This window comes from Pimephales promelas, chromosome 9 (genome assembly GCF_988280905.1).
Source record: "Pimephales promelas chromosome 9, fPimPro1.hap1.1, whole genome shotgun sequence".
NCBI lineage: Eukaryota > Metazoa > Chordata > Actinopteri > Cypriniformes > Leuciscidae > Pimephales > Pimephales promelas.
In genome coordinates this window covers 19,681,560-19,704,802 of record NC_142777.1, presented here as the reverse complement: position 1 = coordinate 19,704,802, position 23,243 = coordinate 19,681,560, and the positions used below count along the sequence as shown (strand labels likewise).

General features: G+C 36.6%; 1 protein-coding gene across 2 annotated transcripts in view; it reads right to left on the bottom strand.

The window, feature by feature from the left end:
* mid2 (midline 2) overlaps positions 1-21,860 on the bottom strand; it is a 160,154-nt gene extending 138,294 nt beyond the window's left edge. For both annotated transcript variants that reach the window (XM_039648682.2, XM_039648684.2), the window contains exon 1: positions 21,419-21,860. The gene's annotated coding sequence lies outside the window, so the exon portion shown is untranslated. The remainder of the gene's footprint in view (positions 1-21,418) is intronic.
* Between the last annotated feature and the right edge of the window lie 1,383 nt (positions 21,861-23,243).

The following is a 23,243-nucleotide window of genomic DNA, read 5'->3' as shown; positions in this document are numbered from 1 at the left end:
AATTGCAGTTGTAAAGTAATGAACTATGAATGTTGCTGACACTAGTTTGTGTGTATAGGGGACGTGAAGGCACAAGACTGATAAATACCCCCGTATGCGATTAAACTGCCCACTTTGATTTTACTGCTAACACTCATCAAACATCCTGCAGCCGAAGCTGTATTTCTCAGACACGGAGGAAAGAAATTAAGTGTCACCATATCCCTGCGTCGAATAAATGAAATGTTGCCTTCAATAATATCCAGGGCTTATATTTGGCAGAAGGCTCATTTTCATGTTTATGACTTTAGTCAAGAGCTCCATTTCATGCAATTGCAATTCCAGTGCAAAGAAAGTCAATTTATTTATTTCAGAATCTTCTTTTGAAAAAAATTACCTTAATTATAAAGCAACCCTGTAACATTGCGAGTAAATCACATGCATATGCAACACATTTTTTTTTTCAAAGCCAATGGCGAATAAAAAAGAGAGGCTTACATATGCCACGTGAAGAGAATTGATGGGCTAGATCTAAATGCAGGGCTCGAAAATAAGGGCTGCTCAATGGTCAAGAGTTGACGGTACTGTGACTGTCCCGATCTGGCCGGTGCTGTGTGCTGCATAAGTCTTGCCAATTTAAACACTCAAGTGCAAGAAGACATAAGAGAGAAAGAGAACTCTCTGAGTGAAAAGAGACATGAAAGAGAACTCAATGCGGTACTCTGAAGGCAAGTGAATGCTGTTTTTTTCTTTCACCTCTTGTGCTTCAACGCTTAAAGAATTTCTGTACCTAGTCTAACTAATCTGATTAGTTAAAATTTTATATTTATAAATTATATTATATTTGTATTGTTCTAGCATTCCATCATGTAAAAAGTGAGATGAGTACAATAATATAATGCACTTATTTAGCCAATGGTGACTCATGCTTCAATGTGAGAATTTAGGCTATTGTCAAAAAATTATATAAAAAAAGAAAATAATAGGAAAGTCAATAAAACCAAACTTTTTTAAAACAAAAAAGTTTTGCTTAGGTTTCAATGTCTTTTATTTGACAGCTTCTCATAATCATGTTTGCTGTTTTGTAGGACCTTGAATATGAAATCACATTCTCTCTGAGTAGGTACTACATTTTAACGTACTTGGCGACTGTTAAAAAGGCACATTCTATTTAGTATGAAATTGGGATGTATGAATCAAATTCAGATGTTAATCACAATATGTACAGTAGTCATAATTACTCTGGTGTCATAATTACTTGCTAGTATGTTGTTGTCATGTAATATCAGTGCTCAATTCAAGCCCTTGTTTTCTATCATTTTTGTGAAAATTGTAGAAACCACTGTTAATTACTGTTTTCTAAAATTGTCATAATTACTTGCTGTCATAATTATAATCATGTGTCATAATGTCATAATTACTTGCTAGTATGTTGTTGTCATGTAATATCAGTGCTCAACTTAACCCATGTTTTCTAATTTTTTTTTGAAAATCATTAATTATGATCAATAAAAATGCAGATTCAAAGCTATGAATCAGAAATGTGTTAAAGTATATTTAATATAACGTAAAAAAAAAAAAAGAACTGCTATGTAAATAAAACTGAGAAGTAGGCTAAAACTGAAATTGTTACCCCCCAAAAAACTGTAAAAGCTTGAAACAGTAATAATGCATATTGCTAAGGTCATTTTTTTTTCCCTTCAGTTCAGAGAAAGAGAAAGTGTGGGGAAATGGCAGGTCCGAGGGGACAGAGTGGAGAGTGTTAATCAGAACTCCGGAATTATCTCACCACACATTATCTGCCGGTCTCCACTCAACACGCCGTGTGTTTCTATCAAACTGTGGGAACTTTTACTTCTATGACCTCACTGACCACAGCAGTGTGTTGAATACTGATAGTAGTTTCCTGCAGATGTTTCAAGAAACCTTGATGAAGAAAGTTAGTAAATTATTAGTAGCAAAGGGATTCAACTTTTTCTTATTTTCTTATTCTAGATCGTTTACCAGCTTTGTGGAACATACCGCATGTACATGTTTTCGACGTGTACGTTACACGTCTCATCCTGACGTCATGTGTCTTTCCGGAATATTTACGGGTTGTGTGTGAACGCACTCACAGATCCCGGCAAATCACTGGGAGTGTGAATGAATCGAAATCAAACAATCCCGGGACAAATGCCGGGTCACATTATCCGTGTACTTTCCGGAATCTCTGTGTGAAAGGTGCTTAAATTTGTTACGGTGAAATCTCAAAACCTAATGCACAAAAAACATGTCCCTGCTTGATATACAATGACTAATAAACAATCGGCTTTCGAGGAAAATAAACTATACAACTAGTACAGATTAGAACCCAGAACCACCTGACACACTTGGCAAAAGTTCTGCCACTGGACCATTAAAGTTAATGGGGATAACTGTCGGATCTATGTATTTAATCACGTAAACATTCTCACCACTAACAACATATATTAGATCTCATTAAACAACAAATTAAACAAAATGTACTATTGTATACTATGTAACACTTCATGTTCTGCGTGAGTGGAATTTACCCAGCGGGGTCGCTGTTTGACAAAAACGGGATTCCTGCCTGGTGTCCCTTTGAAAACAAACTTTGGTCCATAAGGACGTTAAACTTTGAGCACATTTCAGGCTTTCTCAATAGTTCTAAGGTGCCCAGCTTCTTATTAAGGTTGACATGTCCTGTCAAGATGGTCACTACATCTGGGTAATTGTGTGTGAAGAGCAAGCTAATTGAACTTTGTGATGCTGGGCTATGACAGCATTAACACCTCCGAGTATTACACCTTAATAAGGTTCAGAGAGCTCCATTCTGGGTCCAGTGCACTTTTAATTATGTGTACCTCAGTCGGCGCTAAAACACTCAAGAGATGACACGGTTCCCGTTCAGAAAACCTTGGGGCACTTGGAGGAGATGAGCACGCATTTTGAACTGAACTAGCAACTCAGGCATTGCTTTTCAAAGTGAACTTTACATAAATAGCTTTGAACTCATTTGTTTTATATATATATATATATATATATATATATACTGCTCAAAAAAATAAAGAGAACATTTAACACTTCAAAAGTAAAAACAAGAAAAAAGTATTTAATAAGATTATTTCATTCATTCAGATCTATGATATGTTATTTTAGTGTTCCCTTTATTTTTTTGAGCAGTATATATATATATATATATATATATATAGAGAGAGAGAGAGAGAGAGAGAGAGAGAGAGAGAATATTCAACAGCCATTACTTTAGTCTTCAGTGTCTAAGATAATTTCTTACTATTATTGATGTTGAAAACAGTTTTAGCTGCTTATTATTTGTGTGTGGAAATGATACACTGCCATTCAAAAGTTTGGAGTAAGTAAGATTTAAAAAAAAACACATTAGCAAAGACACATTAAAGAGCACCTGTCATGGATTTTTGAAAATGACTGTTCATGTGGTGTGGAATATAGCTCTAAGGGAATGAAAACATCCTGCAAAGATTTATATCTGAAAGTGCACCATATATAAAATCATTGTCTTTCAAAAGTGAGAGTCGACTCTGAGTCCATGAAATGAATTGTTTTTGAAACGAGTCATTAGCTGTTACGTCGTTAAATAGATACAAAACATTAGCTCATTGGCCGCTCCCAACAACTGCGCGCACAGAAAGTGTAAACTTGAAATCTAGAACACATTCAAAAACTTCATTTTCACAACGTTTTCTACATTGCAAAGACAGTTCAACTACTTGTTTTCATTATCCAAGGACGAGCATGTGAAGAATCAGTGGTCAGAGTTCATATTTGCAACGATACCACAACAGTTTAGCCCGAACCTTGTGTTCTTCTCATCATTCATTTTAATGACGAATCATTCAAAAACATAAATGAATTCAAATGTGGATTCGCAAGCCGGTTGTTCCTGAAGGACGGCTCAGTATCCAGTGTATATGGATCAGGTTCGTCCTCCTCCGAATCACAATCTCTGAGTAATATTAATAATGTTTGCTGTTATGTTTTCTGTATAGCATGCACAATATAGTTATGTTGTGTGTGTTGTGTACACTCCGCACAGCTTCTAAGCGAGGTAAAGTTAGTTTTGTTTTTGATATTCACCAGACATTCATTGAAAAATGGCAATTACCTCCTAAACGACTTAGCCAAATATGACTTTGCTATATATAATAAGCACTGCCCCTCAAAAGCCGCCGCAATGTGAGTTTCGCCTGAGAAAGCTCGCTCTTGACGGACACTCGAGTAAGGGACCGTGTGGAAAGTGCATTTTTTCTGACACATTTGTTCAAACACTATACAATTTTCAACACTTGACAAGCTATAATCCTGGTTATGGGTGTACCGTTTCTGACAATCTCTATCCACGGTTTACCAATAACAACTGACTGGGTCATTTGACCAATTCACGTCACTCAGAGGAGGTGTTTGGGGAAAATGAATCGTCGAATGAATCATTTGGGAGTCGTTGAGCAAATCAGTTAAAAATAAATGCATATTATAAGACAAATAAAGTGTTTTTATCCTTGCATGCACGTTAAACTGTTTTTGATTAAACTGTTTTTGGGAACATTTCAAATGCTATGATAGGGGCTCTTTAAATTAATCAAAAAAGACAGTAAAGACATTTATGAAATAATACATATTACAAAACAAGTTATATTTATAATAAATGCTGTTTTTTTGAACTTTCTATTCATCAAAGAATCTTGAATAAAAGAAAATCAGTTTCCACAAAAATATTAAGCAGCACAACTGTTTAACATTATTAATAATAAGAAATGTTTCTTAAAATTATATTAGAATGATTTCGTAAATCTGAACATAGTTTTATAGGGCATGTATTCAAAGCTATAACCGTATATATTCAGATTTACATTTATCCATTCAAAATGATTTCCTTTACATTCAGGAATCATAAATGTATATTCAGATTCCACATATATTGTTGGTCGTTTCATTTTTAGACATTTACAGCAGTCTGAATAAGAAAGAAATAATCAATGAAAGAACTGCAGGACTGCAGATGTACTTTGTATTGACTGTAGAGCGATTAGTCATGGCTGTAGCTGCTGAAGACAAAAGCAACGCCCAACTAGAAATGTGTTACACTGTAAAATCGTACATGTACATTATTCATGTGTTTATTATTTGTTGAGAAATGGCTCTGCTGTGTTTGATATGCTAAAAAGATTGTTGTTAGTTTTGTCTCCATAAACAGACTTCAGAAAGAAAGCAAATGCAAAGCAAACCCATTCCAAACTTGATGAACAAGGGACATTCGCCTATGTTCCTCATCACATATAGTACAAGAAGTGCCTCAACCCTGCTCTGCCAGTTATGCACTGTCTGTAGGAGGTCTTCTGTTGACACAAACATTGACAGCGAGAGCTAAATTATTCAGGAGGTGAATATTTCATGATCAGAATGCACTCCGGGGGGATCACAGATGCCTTTGATATGTCTATTAACTAATTCATTAATACAAATAAAATGTTAGTATAGACCTCCTCATCAAGACTATCCACTGACAGCAGGTAAATACTGTACACACTTATCACCTTTAACTATACCTCCCAGGTGGGCTGCAGCATTAAATAAATCAAAGTCACTGAATATTAATTATTATTATTCAGAACACTACTGAATACATGCCAACACACACACACACACACACACCTCAAAAGACAAACATATCATAGGATAGTAACAACTTAGTAACCCTCATAAGGGAAGAGAATATATGTCACTGCAAGAAGAAGCGGACGCTATTTAGAATAAAGAATGTGAGGGCACAGGAATAAAAAAAAAGATGTGCATAAATCAGTTAAATCAGATAAATACTGCAATATTCCATTAAAAACAAGAATTTTCCATTTTAATGTCATAGTGACTTTAATATTAATCAGTAACAAGCTATTAACATAAATATAATATTTTTCTTTACCTATAAAATGTGATTATATCATACGGCCAGAAGTTGGCTGACTCACCAATTAGTATTCACTGACTTAACTGACTTTACTTAATGTGCATAAATATGTGTGTATAAATACACGTTTAGAACACTTGTTTAACCTGGATTAGTCTTTATTAGTGTCAAGACCACTAACCATGCTTCTAATGAGCAATAACACTGCAGCATCTCTTCCTCATTGACAGTGTGTTATGTCTAGTTTTGCTAGGTCTCTAATAGAACAAGTTCATGTACAGAAGATGAGTACCTTAGGCTAGATTAGAATAAACTCCTGAAAAGGACAATACACTAGAATAAATCAGACCCCCTGTGCAAATTCACAGCAGCCAAAGCGGATCCAATAATGGATTTAAAATAGAGATGCAGTGTCATTTCGTCTTATAAATAGGGAGGAATTGTGGAGCACCTATTTTTTCTCTGTCCTATTTCTTTGAGTGTGCTAGAGTAACATCGACAAGCTACAGTGAGTCTTGCAATTTCCCTGAGAAAATGTAATATCCTGCAAATGTATTTTACCTGGATCGGGTCATTTCTGTGTTACTATCATATAGGACCTAATACAACATTTTAAATTCACTATTTTTTTTTTAAACTATTTTTCTTTCATCACAATATCACAATTAAGTGAATATGAAGATTGAAACAACTCACATCCTGTGCAGACTATGGTCCACATTACATCTTAGATCTGAATCGGCCTCTCACGACTCAAGCATATTCGACTAAATTTCATCTTAGTGGAAAATTTGCCATCAGAAGTTTTTTTTGGCAGCACATAATCTGAAATATTTGTAACTGATATTTGGACCTTTAAACCGCTGGTTGCCATTGAAGTTCATTGTATAGAGAAAAATCCTGGAATGTTTTCCTAAAAACCTTAATTTCTTTTCGACTGAAGAAAGAAAGACAGACATCTTGGATGACATGGGGCCGTAAATTATCAGGATTTTTTTTTTTTTTTTATTTGAAAGTGAACTAATCCTTTAAACTTAAAGATGCAATGGAAAGCTGAATAATAAGGATAAAATAAAACTGACCCAAAATACTGTTTGTGTCTTCAGTAAACAAGCTAAATGATTAGCTTGCTAAGCTAACAAAGCCTATACTGTTCCTATAAAAGTGGGTGGCCACTGGTGCATTGGATGGCATGAGTTTGTGGGCGAGAGTCTGACCAATGGCAGGCAGGGGAAGTTTCAAAAACAGTCATTATTTCCATTTGGTGACACAAATTATACACTACATATTTACTAATCTATATTTATCACTGCCACATTATAGCTACAAACAAGGCCAAAGCAACAAACACATATAACAATCAAAAATAACTAAAAAAACGATAACAGTATGTGCAAATCAGAAGGATTTACAGACAGTAGCAGTTGTAGAGAGATGAAATGTGGATGGCATCAGTCCAGTGCCTTCAGAAACCTCTCTCTTTTGAGTTTAGTATGGATGTTCACAGCATGACAACAATCCCACCATTTGAAAAGGTACTCCGCCTTCTGTCTTCCCAAAGCTACAATAGAAGTATACAACAATTTTGGGAGCCATATACATTAACAATGCCTGTCAAAGCAATATCAGTGTGTTCCCACACAATACGCCATAAATAGATTCATATTACGTAATTCTTTGAAGACCTCGGCTCTATGGCTGATGATGTGTGTTTTGTGGTTCCCTATGATTAAACACAGACCACCTGCTCAAATATCCGTGTTATGAGGCTTCAGATGGATTCCCGTCTGCTTCAATGTCTATGGTCTGTCTCTCAGGTGAACGACACAATACAGAAGTAAACGGAGATGCGAGTCTCCCGATGGCATTCGGCTCATGTTCTGTCACCACACAGAAGACAAAAGCTCGGGGGCGAACATCTATCAGCTAGCTCTGCTCCATTTTGGGGGGCCGTCAAAAGAGAGCAAAATAATATCTTCTTTGTGCAGTATGAAGTCAGACCATGCTGCGAAAATGCAGGGTGTTTCCCACCCCATTAAATGAGTCATATAGAGAATAGGCTATCTTTGTTGGAGCTTGTGAACAAGCAAAGGACAGCCTGAACAAAATGAAAGGTTCCCAGTGTGAGAGAGTAGCCATTTCACCCTCTTTCTGCCCAGGCCTTCATTGCGCCATGCACTAAATAAAACTAAAAACACCTCTTTTCCCTTATACGCCACCTTTATGGCTCCACGAGGAGAGAAAGGTCAGTGAAAATGGAGAACAGTAAATTCAATTCACATGCAATTGCTTTGGAAAATGCAATTCTGTGAAAGTCTGAATCTCTCCGGCTGCAGTGAACCAAATAACAGAAAAAAAAAATCCAATGTTCTGTGCAATCCAGTCTTCTCATTAATGGCTTAAGTGTCTATACTGTCATTCTTTAACGTAATCCAGAACATTCCACAAAAACAGCCTCTCTTTTATAACGCTTAACCTCCTCATTTCTACAATGTATCCTCAAACAACAGACCCAAATTACAAATGCATATGCTCTATTAATCACAAATCAAGACACATAATTTAATAATTAAATATCATTTAATTACCCAAATATAAGATTTTACACAGATTTTATCATTTATTTAAGCATCCACAACAACTGGAAATTCAACCTGTGTAAAGCTAATATACTCTGTATTCAAGGGCCGCTTTGAAAGCTGAGGAGACACCGACCCTGGAAGTAAATGGCAATTTTGAATTGAAAATAAATTACCTATGGCTTACATGTCATTAAAGAGTGTAGCTGTCAGGATTAGATGTGTAAAAAAAAAATGTCAACAAGTTAAAGAGTCACGCTAAGGCATGAAAACTCCATTGTTAAGTTTTAGCATCATGCAAATTTTGGAGACAATTATTTGATAATAAATTAGACAATTTGTTGTCTGACATTCCAATTTCAGTTGAATAAAAGCTGTCAAAAAAATCAAAAAATAAAGTCATCCAAAACAAAACGGTTAGTCTGAGTGAAGACATTAAGCATGGTCTAAATAAATATGCTTCACATGAGTGTTTCCTCTTGATCTTATTAATTGGATCGAGCAAAGAGGAGAGGGTAAGTGCATTCTGTCCTGTGCACACTAATCCCTTCAATAAAGATGAGCTTTAATGTATCAAAAGCCTGTTTCAGAGGCAGTTTGTCTCGGGCAAAATCTGCTTATGAGGATCAAAAGTATCTCACCAGAACTCAATGATAAAGCTGCCAAGAGCTGCCAGGGAAATACAAACGCACCTCAAACACTTTCTGTAAGAGAATAAATCACACATTACATTGGTATAGCTGAGTTTTGTGAGAATACGTGTTGTTGGACTGCATATCAACTCCTTTGGAATGCTGTTTGGCCAATTAAATTGGAGAAACATAAATAACTGTATAAAGGGGTTCATGTCATGATGAAAAAAAACATGTTTCGAGATACCAATTTATTTCTTGCCCTGATCCATGAATTTAGTTTATAGTCAGGATAGAGATTTCTTTAATACAAAATACAGGCCACATATATCTTGTTTACGCTGGTTTGTGCAAGTGTTGGTGCTGGAGTGTGCATCCACACTGCCATCTAGTGCATCTGAATGAATCACAATGCATGGGGGCATTTAAAGGAATAGTTCACCCAAAAATGGAAGATTTGTCATTGTTTACTCACCGACCTCATGTTTTTCTAAACCTGGATGAGCTTCTTTCTTCTGTTGAACACAAAATAAGACATTTTAAAGAATGTTGGTAAGCAGACACTTGATTGTAGCCATTGACTTCCATTGTAGAAAAGATGATACTGTGGAAGTCAATGGCTACCGTCAGCTGTCTAGTTACCAACCTTCTTTAAAATATATCATTTTGTGTTCAGCAGAAGTTTGGAACAACATGAGGGTGAGTAAATGATGACAAAATTTCTGGGTGAACTATCCCTTTAAGTTCATACTTGTTCAAATCTAGAGCAGCTACTTGTCAATTGATAAACACCTTTTCACCTTAAATTATTTATAGTATAGTATTATAACAAAGGAACAGTTCCTTTGGAGCAAGTGTTCAATTGAACAATTAAACCTTTGCTCCGCCCCCTTGTTTACTGTTGCAAACAAGCTTTCCAGAATATTTCAAATACTGTAATTTCACACTGTGCTTCTTGTAAATCCATTGTATCTGCATTGTTTCAAGAAATTGTTTAATTAAACAGTAACGTGATTAAAAAGTGCGGCAGCTGTAAGGGAATATCGATGCATATGCTTATCAGTGAAAAATCTACTTTCAAAACGATTACAAATGAGAGGAAGGAAACATTACTGTTTCTAAAATAATTTTCACTAAGATACTGTGAACGTTTTACTATCAACACTATGTTGACATAATGAAAACATAAATGACGTAATGATGCTAAATTAAAGCAGTTCTATGCAATTTTTTACCTTAACTGAATAGCTTTGGAGTTATTGCAATGGTTATATGAGTATTTTAGGGTTGAATTTTGTGCGTCTCGGTCTCTTAAATGTATCTAAACACACAGATTCAAGAGCAAAACGTCCCCCCCCCACCCCCCAAGCAATAGCCCTCCTAAATTCTGGACTCTTAAACCTGGTATACATTGCACTCTGTTTTTTATTTAACACAACACTACAGTATTTATGTTCATATTAACTTATTGCTCATAATGTCTGTTTGTCCTTGCATTCTGGTTTTGTTCTTGTCTTTCTGTTTTACTGTGTGTTGCCTGCATGGAGATTGAGAAGACCAAATCAAATTCCTAGTATTTGTATACATGGCGAATAAAGTTGATTTGAAGTGAATTGAATTGAAACCTTGACTGAGAAAATGTGTTCTCCTCTCTCTGTCTCTCTCTCTCACTAATGGCATTTGCTCAATGGGGATGATTTTCAACATTCAGACTAAATACATCATCTGAATTAGTCTGTACAAACAAAATTAAACTATCCTAAAGCTGTTTTAGTAAGTAAATATTGCCCGCAAAAACACAGATATCCTTTATATCCTTTAATCACTCATAAATGCTAAATACTGTCTTTCCCGAGACGTGCTCTATTCAAATAGCATAGAATTGCTGTGGAAGACCATTTACCACCAAATAAAAAACATACTTTGGAAGAAAAACTGGCACTCGGGTCATTATCGGTTTTCTCGGCAACAGTGCTCTCACAGAAAGTGCCTCAGGTGCTATTACGTATCACGGTAGAAATTCGATAGCCAAGTCCCGTGAGATTGACTCTGGCACAGGTTGAAGTTTGGCCAGCGGGGTGGAAGTGGAAATTGAGCTCTGAGGATCAGAGGGAGGCGAGGTGGAGGGGGGTGCCACTGTTGTGTGGTTCAACTGAGGGCCAGCCACCTGTCACTAGGCTATCCCTTTACCTCAGCCAGCCGTACACAGTTCGGCTCCTTGTTGAGACTCTCCGCCGGCCCTCTGGCAAACACTCTGTGTGTTCCTTAAGACTCCCATGTGTTCTTCCACATGTCTGATGTAACAAACTGTCAGGTGATGGGATAGAGTGCCTGTAATCATGCAAACACTTAAAATATTGAATTACCAAGTTCAAGTTACATAATCTGATAAGCATGATTCAACTACTAATATTGATGCATGATGCAGTTATTAATTGATGTACACATGTATTTAATTCAAATGAAGAAGCCACAGGTTCTATTGCATTAAACCTGTAGCTTAGTTTGCATTTTTTCTTGAAATACATTACAAATCTCTTATTTGATGTCAAACATTTTAAAAAAGCTAAAGCTAGGCATATGATTCTACCGTGAACGTATATTACACATATAAAACTGCCTAATATTCAAACTCAGTTCTCACGTCTTATTGTATTGCTCCAAAACCAGAAGATTATTTATAGTTCAAAAAGTGCACTTTAAAAACACAAAAACCTCTTTACACAGAGGGAAGATGAAAGATAAAAAGTGTTGTGCAAAGAAAATGCATTAAAATGTCATTTCGAATTCCACGAAAGGCAATTTAGCCTCACACAGACCTGATAAAAACCACTAAAAGACGACAAAAGGGCAATGAGATGAAACACTAGCTCTAAAATCCACTGAAAACGCAAGGTTATAATGGATGAGAAACGAAGACAATGTTGTATGTCAGATGGCAGAGGCTGTGCCCACCAGCTGCGGCTGATGACCCGGAGAGAGAAACTAAAGCTGTCATTACTGCTTTCTGAATTCATTATAGCAGGAGGAAGTGACACGCTGCCATCATTGATTTTCTTGTCTACCTAAACAAAGTCTTACTGATGAAGAGCAGATCTCAGGCTGCTCATTTAAGAACAATATGCCTGACAATTAGAAGAGAGAGTCTCTGTGTGCTCAGCCTCTCCCTGTTAATTGCAGCTTGTGGGCTTTTCAAAGATTCACCAGCATTGAATCCGTGGGAAGACAAACTGAACTGAAACAACAAACCATTGTGTTCACATAGTCCTATATTTAAAGAAATGTATTATTACATTTATTATCACCACACACTGGATTTTTTAATCGTTCTGAAATGGGTTTCATGCTATTTCAAAGCCATTTGAACACAAAGGGGGATGTTAGGCAGAATGACAGACTTAGTCATCACATACTTTCATCATATGGAAAAAAAAAAAGAGATGAAGATGAGATATTCTGCCAGGTCCACGGAAGAACAAGTCATACATTTTTTGGAACAACATCAGGGCGAGTAAACGATGAGATCAATTTGGACGTATCTTCCTCAACTGCATCTCTTACAATAGTAAAAGATAAAAGTGTTGACGTAATGTCCGGTTTGCGAATCACTCTTTATCTTTAATGATTCATTTGTAATGATTCACAAAGATTTTCTAAATAACTTGACAGGAAATTGACATAGCAACATTACATGTAGCTATTGACTACGTTTCATTGTTTTTACACATATTCAGTGAAACATGTTTTATTTATTTGCTTTATACAAAGTCTTCATGCAATTCTGTTACACTGGCTCTCTGAGGACCAACAGAACAACCCAATTCACTAAAGTGAATCAGACTTCCTAATGCAAATCAGCTAAAATTCTTCAGTTATAAATACACAAGCCTTTATAGTACAGTCTCAGTGCACATGTTTGGAAAAACCATTTCCCATACACAAGAATGGAATGTTGCAGATGGATCCAAGATTATCATGTTTCGTTTAAGATGGGTAAATACTTTCCAGCATGCCAGGCTGACTCCTTCAGAGCCAGTTTGCTTTTGTTAGTGTTGTGTACAGATTTCCTTTCCAAAGCTCTGGAATCCAGAAGGCTGACTGGGTGGCAACAATGTGAGTCTTTATTCGCTCCTTAAGGCAGAGTGATGCCCGCCTACTCATGGCAAGCGTAAGAGTGTCGTGATCCACATGCTATGGCCTTCAGAACAACCAGGATGGCAATTAAACCAGACAAGACAAAACTGCAGGGCTCATATGAAAATGTGAGACTGACAAACTGACTGCCGCTAGTTTATGCTGCTGTGCACATGTGTGACTTTAAGCAAATCATTTAATGAGATGACTTTATTACAATCCAGTCAAGAAAAAATATATGTGAATTTAGGCGACTGGAAGTGAGGGAACTAATGACTTACTCTGTAGGATTTAATGCTGCGTTGGCATTGACTAATTACAAAGATTTGCATGCTCCTCAACCTTCCCTCATTCCCATGAACAGAAAAGTGGGCACATAGTCCATTTGCTGTGAATGTTCAGGGCAACAATGGGTGGAAAAGAGGGTCCAAATGAACAGCAGGAGATTTGTAATGATGCATCAAAGTAATTAATCTTTCTTTTTTTCTGAACAAGCACTTTTAACTTTTCTGAGTTTGTAGCACTCCTCCAGTCTGGGTGCAGCAATTAGCTTATGGATGTTTTCTTCCGAAAGCAAATATCCGAAATGAAAGTGGTGACCTGACATCTCATGAAGTGCATTTATGACAAACTGCACTACCCTCTATCCATGTAATTAATATTTGGGCAAGCAGCAGGCAGAACCAAGAACAGCAAAATGCAAATCGCTAGAGTACTTAGTGGAACGGACTCATAAAATATGCATGAGGAGAAAAGGGCGAAAAACCCTCGCTTGTTAGATCTCAATACTTTAGAAACCTGTAAATGCTCAGCAAAATACGACAAATGACAGAAACTGGCATAGCTTAAAGTTCGCTTCAGATCAAAATTCCCTTTAATAGGAACACCCACAGATAAATGCAAGGAACAGGGTGAATTTGACATTAAGATCAATGACTTTAAGAAATTAAGATCAATGACATTAAGATCAATGCAGAGTTTAAATATCTTTGTTTAAAGGTGCAGTAAGTGATTCTATGAAACATTTTTGAACACTTTTGACATTTGAAATCAACCCAAACATCCCTGCCTTTGTTGCTCGACCCCCAATGTAAACATGCAATACAAGAGTGGATGTCTCTTTATCATAATTGAAGCAATTTGAAATAATGCTTCGGGAAAAATAAAGACGAACGAGCGTCAATGGAAGAACAAAAAATGAACATACAGTACTAGGGCTGGGTATTGACACAAATTTCACAATTCGATTCGATTTCGATTCGGAAGCTTGCAATTCGATTCGATTCCAATTCGATTCAATATTGATTATTTTGGATATCAGTTACAATAAATGGCAAATTTTGCCACAGCACCGTTTCTCAAAAATTGCTTACTGCACATTTCAGTAAACATACTATATCCAAAGACTATCAATATAGAAAGACCGTTCACTCCTATTACTCTGTGGAACACTGCAATGTGTCCCGCCTTATAAGTAAAAGAGCCAATCGTTGATTGGTAAAGTCATTGCATCACTAAAGCTGCCGTTAGAAGCTCCAGTTCCCAAATAAACCTGAGACTCTTGTTTAGACTGCATACACACTGGCTGGTCTAGCCAGAAAATACGCTTGTTTAATGCTATTTGAGCATAAGAAACAACATTTATCCGATTTTGTTGCTGATTAGAAATTGTATTTAATTGTGTGTTCAGGAAGCAGTTTTGGAGATTTCAGGTTTCCCCCATTCAAATCGATAGGACTTGGCCAGAGGCGTTGCAAATATGGCAGCCAAGTGAACAGACTTTACTTGAAAGGGACTTTGCTATAGCTAGCTAACATAGGTTGTAGAAATTGTAATACTGACTTGTTTGGGAAAATCAAAACATAATTAATATTTTGCACTGCATGTATAGTGTGCATTTGAATTCATAGCTTTCATGAAATTACATGAAATATATTTGTGTCTTGATTTGCAAAGAAATACTAGTTTTAACCAGCAAGTATGCATTAAATTGATCAAAAGTGACAGTAAAGACATTTATAGTGTTACAAAAGATTTGTATTTCAATTAATGCTGTTCTTTTTTAACTTCTACTTTTTTTAAAATCCTGAACAAAATGTACCACAGTTTTTTTTGGCAGCAAATCAGCTTATTAAAATGATTTCTGAAGGATCATGTGACACTGAAGATTGGAATAATGATGCTGAAAATAAAAGTGGCCAAATATATATTTTTTAATATTAAACAAATTCATTATAATATTATTAAACAATATTACTGTTTTTAGAGTTTGATCAAATAAATTCTTTGTGGGCATACAACATAAAAAAAATCTTGCTCATCTGTATAGTTTCCTAGTTTCCAGAAATAACATACTTAACATAGCAATCATTAATCATTAATATACATTTACTTATCTTACATTTTAAATATATGTTGCTAAAATAAAACATGTTTTAATAAAAAGAAAGCTTATTACCAAGTCCCATGAGAAAAATTTCCCAATTTTCTTGAATTCACCCTATCCAGATAAAGCCCAAGATACTGTAAGGAGGAAAACAAGTGACTGAGATAGAGTGCAATAATAAAAGTCTGGCCCCAATGGCATCTGATCCACACATAAAAGCTCTATATTAAATTGTGTTGGCTGACCAATGGATAATTAAGGGTCATCTGCTGTCAGAGACCTGTTATTTTGGTCATTATTACACAAACACAGGGTCCCGAGTGTATACAACCCCACCCCACTGACTGGCATTCTATTGCTCCCAACAAACAAAACAACTAAAACAATAGAATTGTGTTTAAACTTTCCCATTGAGATGATTACAAGTTTGAACTATGCCAATTTTCTCCTAATAGTTAAAAATGTCTAATGTGTCCTATCCAGCATTGCATGTAAATTACTTTCCCAGCAATTATTAAAATGGAAAATGTTTTTTTTTTTTTTTTTTTTTTTTAAATCTGTCTGGTTCTAACCACTGCCAAACCAACTATGATATTCAAGAAAGAAGTGAAGTCAAACACTGTCTGTTTGTTTTATGTGGAGGGAGAGATGTGTTCGTCATGGACTGAAAGACAAACAAATTAAAACCTTTTGAATGCCACTGGCTATGCAGTTGTTTGAGTGAACAATTAAGCAAATGCAGATGACCAGAGTCCCTGAAGGAATTTGTTGGGGTTGTCTCATGACCCGTCTTGACCTTGTCCTGTAATTCTTGTCCCACAGCAACCATTAGGGATTCATAAGATGCTTTTATGTTTGCTGAGGCAGACTGCCATTATGATGGCATGCAAATCTTTCTGGTTTGACGAATGTCTCGACATCCATCTCAGAGACACTAATGTGCATTGAGGCTAATGAGCTTATAGAGGTGTTAATTATTTCAGCAGGAGCAAAATTACAATTTGCAATGTCTTCTAAGTGTCTTGAATAACAGTTTACACTACACCACATCCTTTAAAGTGAGATAAACTGCCACCATATTGACTGAACAATTTATGATGATGTCCTGTGTGTCGGAAGGAAAAGGGAAATTGAATAAAGTCGCACAGACAGGAATGCCATTTATGCCATTCTAGTCTATACATGCAAGTCATTTATAATTACCAAAAATTAATTGTGCAGTACTTTACAGGCTGTAATCTAAAACGTTACCGACTTTCATTTTTGTAATCAGGCTCTAAAAAAGTTATATAAAATTTGGATTTAGGCTTTATAGGTTTATCAGGCAATATAGCCTACTGGTTATCAGCTTTCAAACATAAATAATGGTCGGTTATCAGTATCTGTATCTTAAATAGCACTTTATAACATATATTATGATTTTAATCCACCAAAAAGTGGAATAAAAGTCACATCAGAAATTCAGAATGAGTTTATATGCCATGAGGGGCTTAATTCCCAAAACTCAATATGGATCTTGGGCCAGCACTGGGCATTTGTGATGAAAACACACTTCACCTCGTCTTGACTCTGGCTCAAAACAAAATTAGTCATACCCATTTCAACAGTGCTGCATTATTTGAAGGATCTCCTAGAAAAAGCGTGCATTATGAGACGGCCTGCTCCATTGAGTCATCATTCAGTGAGAGCTCAATATACAGAGTGAAAACAGAAGGCGAGTTTAAATCAGCACACTAAGTATAACCGAAAACCACAATGTGAACCGTAAATCAGTGTGAGATCGCATGCTGGGTGTGCTAAAAAGTTTATCAAGAGGAAGATAAGGCTACGCCAAAAGATATGAGTCATTCACATAGATGGTAAATGCAACTCCAATTCTCATCACAACATGCCATATTGTGAAATCACCAAGCTACCTCGCCTCATTGATACAGTAAACTAGAAATTCTTATTATAAGACATTTTTAATCAACCTTTAGGCCTCGTTTATATAAGAGCTGGCATGAAAGCAGGACCCTCTAATTGAATATTAGACCCCTGACGAGAAGCTAACAACATAAATGGACCCCCTTCCTAATCTCCACTTAAATCCTGCCATCATGGAATCATATCTGAGACATACAGTATCTCAATATTTTCTGTAGATATATCCTCCAGCTCTTCACCAACCTTTCTCAGGCTGCCTTGCCTGAGATAAGAATAGGACATAGCCTCAAGAAATACATTTGGCACAGCAGGTCAGCCATGGAAAATTACCTTCTGTGCTTTTTAATATCAAGAAACTTTTCTTCCTTTTTGGAGCTGCAAAAACACCAGTGGTAGAGAAGGAAATTAAGGTCTTAGAGGATGGCATGAGAGTTCATTTTTCCATAATTAGGCTTTTGGATAGTGAAGCCCTTGGTAATGGATTCTCTCATGTGTCACATAACACTAGGGTGGTCTAAATTGGATGTTTGTTGCCAGTTTAAGAATGCCCTACAATACTGGCAGGAAGTTGAGACTACTCAGCATGAAGAGAAGAAATGCTGAAACAACACTAAACCCTTTTCAAATGCACTTCTGGGCACCTTTTAACTCCATCTTTGACTGCCAACATGATACCTCCTATTCTAAAAGTGTCACTTCCTCAAGAACAAACATATCATATGAGCAACTCTTATTATTATCATAACAAAATTAATTATATTCATCCTAAATAGCTTTAAGGACTGGTTCCAAGTGGTGCAACTGAAAAGCTGCACTTTAAACCATTATGCCTGAAATGCATCTAACCACATAAATGTCATTTCAGTGCTGACAGCACAGCCGGTGACATAAGTGTCAGTCTCCTGAGGATACACAATAAGCTCAGTGTTACTCTGGGGATGACAGTACTTTTATGAAAAAATAGCACCAAAATAACCCTGCAGTGCACAACAATGCTTTGTAACCTATATTATATATTCAGATGTGGTATGAGATGGAACAAACTGGCTACAAACAAATACACCACATGAACTGCTTTGAATGAAAAAGAGACATTTTCAACATGGGGGCGTGAAATATGCTTCCTCATTGCTAAGGGCAGATACACCTCCACATAGTTCTGATATTTCTACCATGGGAACAAATGGTAAATGGTAAATGGCCTGCGCTTATATAGCGCTTTCACAGACCCAATGGCCACCAAAGCGCTTTACATTTTTGCTGCCTGACATTCACTCACTCACTCATTCATACACAGACAAAGCATGGCAATTTTGTTTAAGATAATGGCAAACACATCTGTCATCATTTACAGTGGAAAACATAAGAACAATTAAAAAATCTGCCACTCTTTTGCAAGCTAACCACTTGATGTAGCTTAGCATAACGCTAGTTGATTGGCATGGTACCTTAGTTTATATACGTAAATGTGCAGTTATACGTTTTTAAGTGTATTATCCACCGATTTCACCGACCAGGCTTACCCAGATTAAAATGTATGTCTGAGCTGTTTTAACTTCAAAGTTTCCTTGAGCTTTTGACATCTAAGAGGTCTTCATATAATAAGAATATCCTGTAAGTTTCAGAACTGAAAATGTCCTTGTTAGTCCAATAAAAGCTTTTAGTGACACCAGGCGCAGCAAACGACTCGTTTTTCAAAGTGGGGAACTATGACGTCAAAGAGGATATAACACCACCCCCGCAGAAGAAGATCAACGCCTAATTCACCACGGCCGGTTTAACCCCGCCCACTGATTCGAGCATTACACACATAGCTAAATGGCCTACCTCATGACAAACCGGATCGAGCTACCGAGCAATAGAAAAAAATATTGTGCAGTGCCTGGTTGTGGAAGACAGTCGCATATAAGCTTCCTCTGGATTCCAATAGGAATGGTTAAACTTTATTTTTAATGATGTTCCAGCTGATGAGGTAAAACATTGTCCGTCTGTTCGCTTCATTTCACTGAGGATTGTTTTGTAAACAAGACTGGATTTGCAGACCGATTAAGATTAAAGGACGTGCTGTGCAGTCTATATTGGATCCGATAGGAATGGCACACACGGACTCTGGGTCGAACATGTATGGGATCATTCTGGTTGCCATTTTACAACATTGGACGGTTTCAAAACAGTTATTTGCACCGACGGGTGAGTCGAAACTCATTATAATGCAAAACTGTTGTCCACTCACAGCAGTGGTCGTTTACTTCCAAGTCTTCAGTGCGAGACGCCCATAAAAACTGAGCGTTTTTGAGCTAGGCTCAAAACTAGGGTAGAAAATAGCCTAATTCATTTGAATATTTTTGAATACAAAATCCGAGCGAACGTCATAAGTTGACCTCAGACAACAATATAATAAAATTTAAAAAGCCAGTTCATGACCTCTTTAAAATATGTCTTTGCTATTGATTTGTCTCAAGATGCAGACCAGTTATGTTTTTTTTTTCTTTTCTTTTTTTGAGGCACATTTATAAACTACTTAAATGAATTATGGCATAATCCTGGCTTAATCTAAGCCCTTTATGTGAAACCAGGCCTATATGTTTTTGTTTGACCAGGCATTACAAACAGCTAACCCCCATGCGGTCCTTTGGTTGAAAACAACTTAAGAGGCAGACAGAATTTTTCATGATACCAGTTCAATGGCTGTATTCAAAATCACCCCCCACACCCTTATAAAGTGCACCTTTGGACAGGACAGCCATTCGTATGGAGTCCGAAACCATGGTGGGCGTTTTCACTCATTCAGTCTCCACCACAATGACAAGTGTACAATCAGATGAATGACAACATAAATGTAATCCTGTTGGAAGACTTGGAAATCTGGACCACTTTTTATAATTATTCTCAATTTTGCCATTTGAAGCATTATAAATTCAGCAACCTATCACTATCAATACAATAATATGGGCAGCCAATTTGTATTTATTTATTTATTTATTTTGCTGCACAGAAGAAAGTCATAAGGTCTCTAGGGTGAAAACAAAAAACTATGACAGGATCTCTCTGAGTGAACTATTCAATTCAATGAATAATTCCTTTAATTCCTTGCCATATACTTGTTTTTAGTTGTAGTAGATTTAGTTGTTCTGAACTTCTATGAATTTATTTACTGCTGAAATCAAAATAAGATATTTTGAACAGTTGTGGGACACCATAGTATGGGAAAGAGAAAATATAGGCTACTATCAATGGCGCCGCACAACTGTTTGGTTACCAACATTCTTCAAAATATATTATTTTGAGTTCAGCAGAATAAAGAAATGCATACAGGTTTGGCACAACTTGGGGTGAGTATGACGACATCATTTTCATTTTGGGTTAACTATCCTTTTACAAACAGTTATAGCCATAATAAATGCAAGCCAAGCACCTCGTCTTGATGAATGACAATTCTGTACTTTCCATCTTGACATTTCTGTGTTTTCTATCTTGTTTCGAAATACAAACATAACACATACTGAAAAATGGAAAACAAATTCTCAAAAGAAGACGAGACAGAGGCAGAAATCGGATCCTTGTTCTTGAACGTTATCCAGAAGCTTTCATCACCGGTAAGTCACATAGGCTACCTGCTGTATTTTCATTTAGTATAGTGTAGGCTAGCTATAAAAACACAGAATTCTAGAGCAAATAGAAATAATGTACTATAACATTAAATCGGGGGGAAATGTTTTTACTAGTCGATAGTGTTAAATTCAGATTTGAAATAAGTGTTGTTGTTTAGTGAACGGTGTGTATAACCTTTTAATTGTCGTAAAACTTATAAAACGGCACAAAACCATGTGCTTACCTTTATTTGTAGTAACAGTCTTTTCCTACGTAGCCTACGTCTGGGTATTTTGTTGCAAGAGTAAACAGCAGCGTTGATATTACACTGAGAAGGCTGAGTGTGTTTGTTGCGATTGAGATGCGCGCAGAAGTTTATGGAAATCAGTCGCCAGATTCCCAATCCTCAAATGCATTTTTCTTAGCCTTGAACAAAGCAATAAACACACGCAAATACAGTCAGCCGTATGTTGACAGCTTCCTTACAGTACAATCAAGTATAAACGACGCGCTTGACGCTACACCTCCTATTCCACGGACTCCACACACAACTACTCCCCACGGACACGTGATCATCCCACGGGAATAGCTCTCATCCCTCCCTCAACGGTCGGCAGCTGGGATCGGTTACACCGGCATCGCTTCGGCAGGACACGTCCTTGAGTTCGGCTCTGTCGATTCAGTTGCGTGCTTCTTGATGGCATAACGTTACAGAATGTATTGGACAACAATGGAAACCATTTGACAAGCACTGACATTGAAATCAGTTTGAGCTGACTGCATCGATCTGGTTATGTAAACGTAGATAGATTCAGCCTGAAAGGATTGGACGGGTCTGACCCCCCTACTACCCAGTCATAAAAATATGAATTATGCTTTTTGTATACCTAGTAAATTATTTTCAGTAAGTAGACTAGCCTATATCCCTTTCCAGTTCTGTAACCAAAAATGTTGATTAGCTATACAAGTTAGCCAACGGGTGCATTTTCACCTGCTAAATAATTTAGCCTAACAATAATACAACATAAATATGATAATGATGGTAGTCTGTTCATTTTTTTGTTCATTTCAGGGTGGGTCAATATAGTCACTATAGCTTCATTATTGATTTAAATATCACACATATGAATAATCTTTTGGATTGTGTAAAATACAGATTGCATCCCATTTGCAATATAAATCCCATTAACCCCTTGGCAAGTCGGTGTTATTTGAATTCCTTGACTTTACACCCTTATAGAAATTATTTTTAATAGTGTCATAATAACATTAGCCCACTCTAAGTTTAAACCCAAATTTGGTATATGGACAAACCCAAAAATGTTGGGTTGAAAATGCAGTTTCAAATTTTAACCTAACTTCAACTTTCACTTTCAACTGTTATTTTGCATTTTTAATCCAACATTTGGGTTTGTCCATATTTGACCCAAATTTGGGTTGAAACAACCCAGCATTTTTTTAGAGGTAATAACAAGAAAATCTTGGTCCATACTCATTAGCGGGACATTCTTGTAAATTGTATTAAGTGGACAGATATCTCTAGTCTAGTCAAGTCTCACATATTATTTAATCTGAAATCAGTATTTCATTGATTCAAGACTGTCCTAAAGACCTTGTTGGGTTCATTTTGCAATGACTGTGTACTGTTTTATCCCTTATACTTAAAAATATATATTTTCATGATTTATCACAAATCATTCTTTCGTCAAATCAACTTAGATAACGAATGTGGTTCAGGTAACTTAATATTGACATTCTGTTGATTAAACCAATTTCCTTCATTATCCATCTCAACACAGCAGTTCCCATTCTGAAGTTTTAATCTGATGAATTCTCCAGAGGTGACTGTACCTTCGTGCCAGACCTTGTTGCTGTGCTGCGCTTCACAATCTGAGGCAAGGGCAGGTGGAGTGATGGATGGACTCATAAGGGCAGGTGGAGAGATGGAGGGCCTCATAAGGGCAGATGGAGTGATGGAGGGACTCATAAGGCCAGGTGGAGAGTTGGAGGGTCTCATCTATGGCACCACTTCCAGGATTCAGCTCTGGGCTCCTCATCCCCAGTGCTCA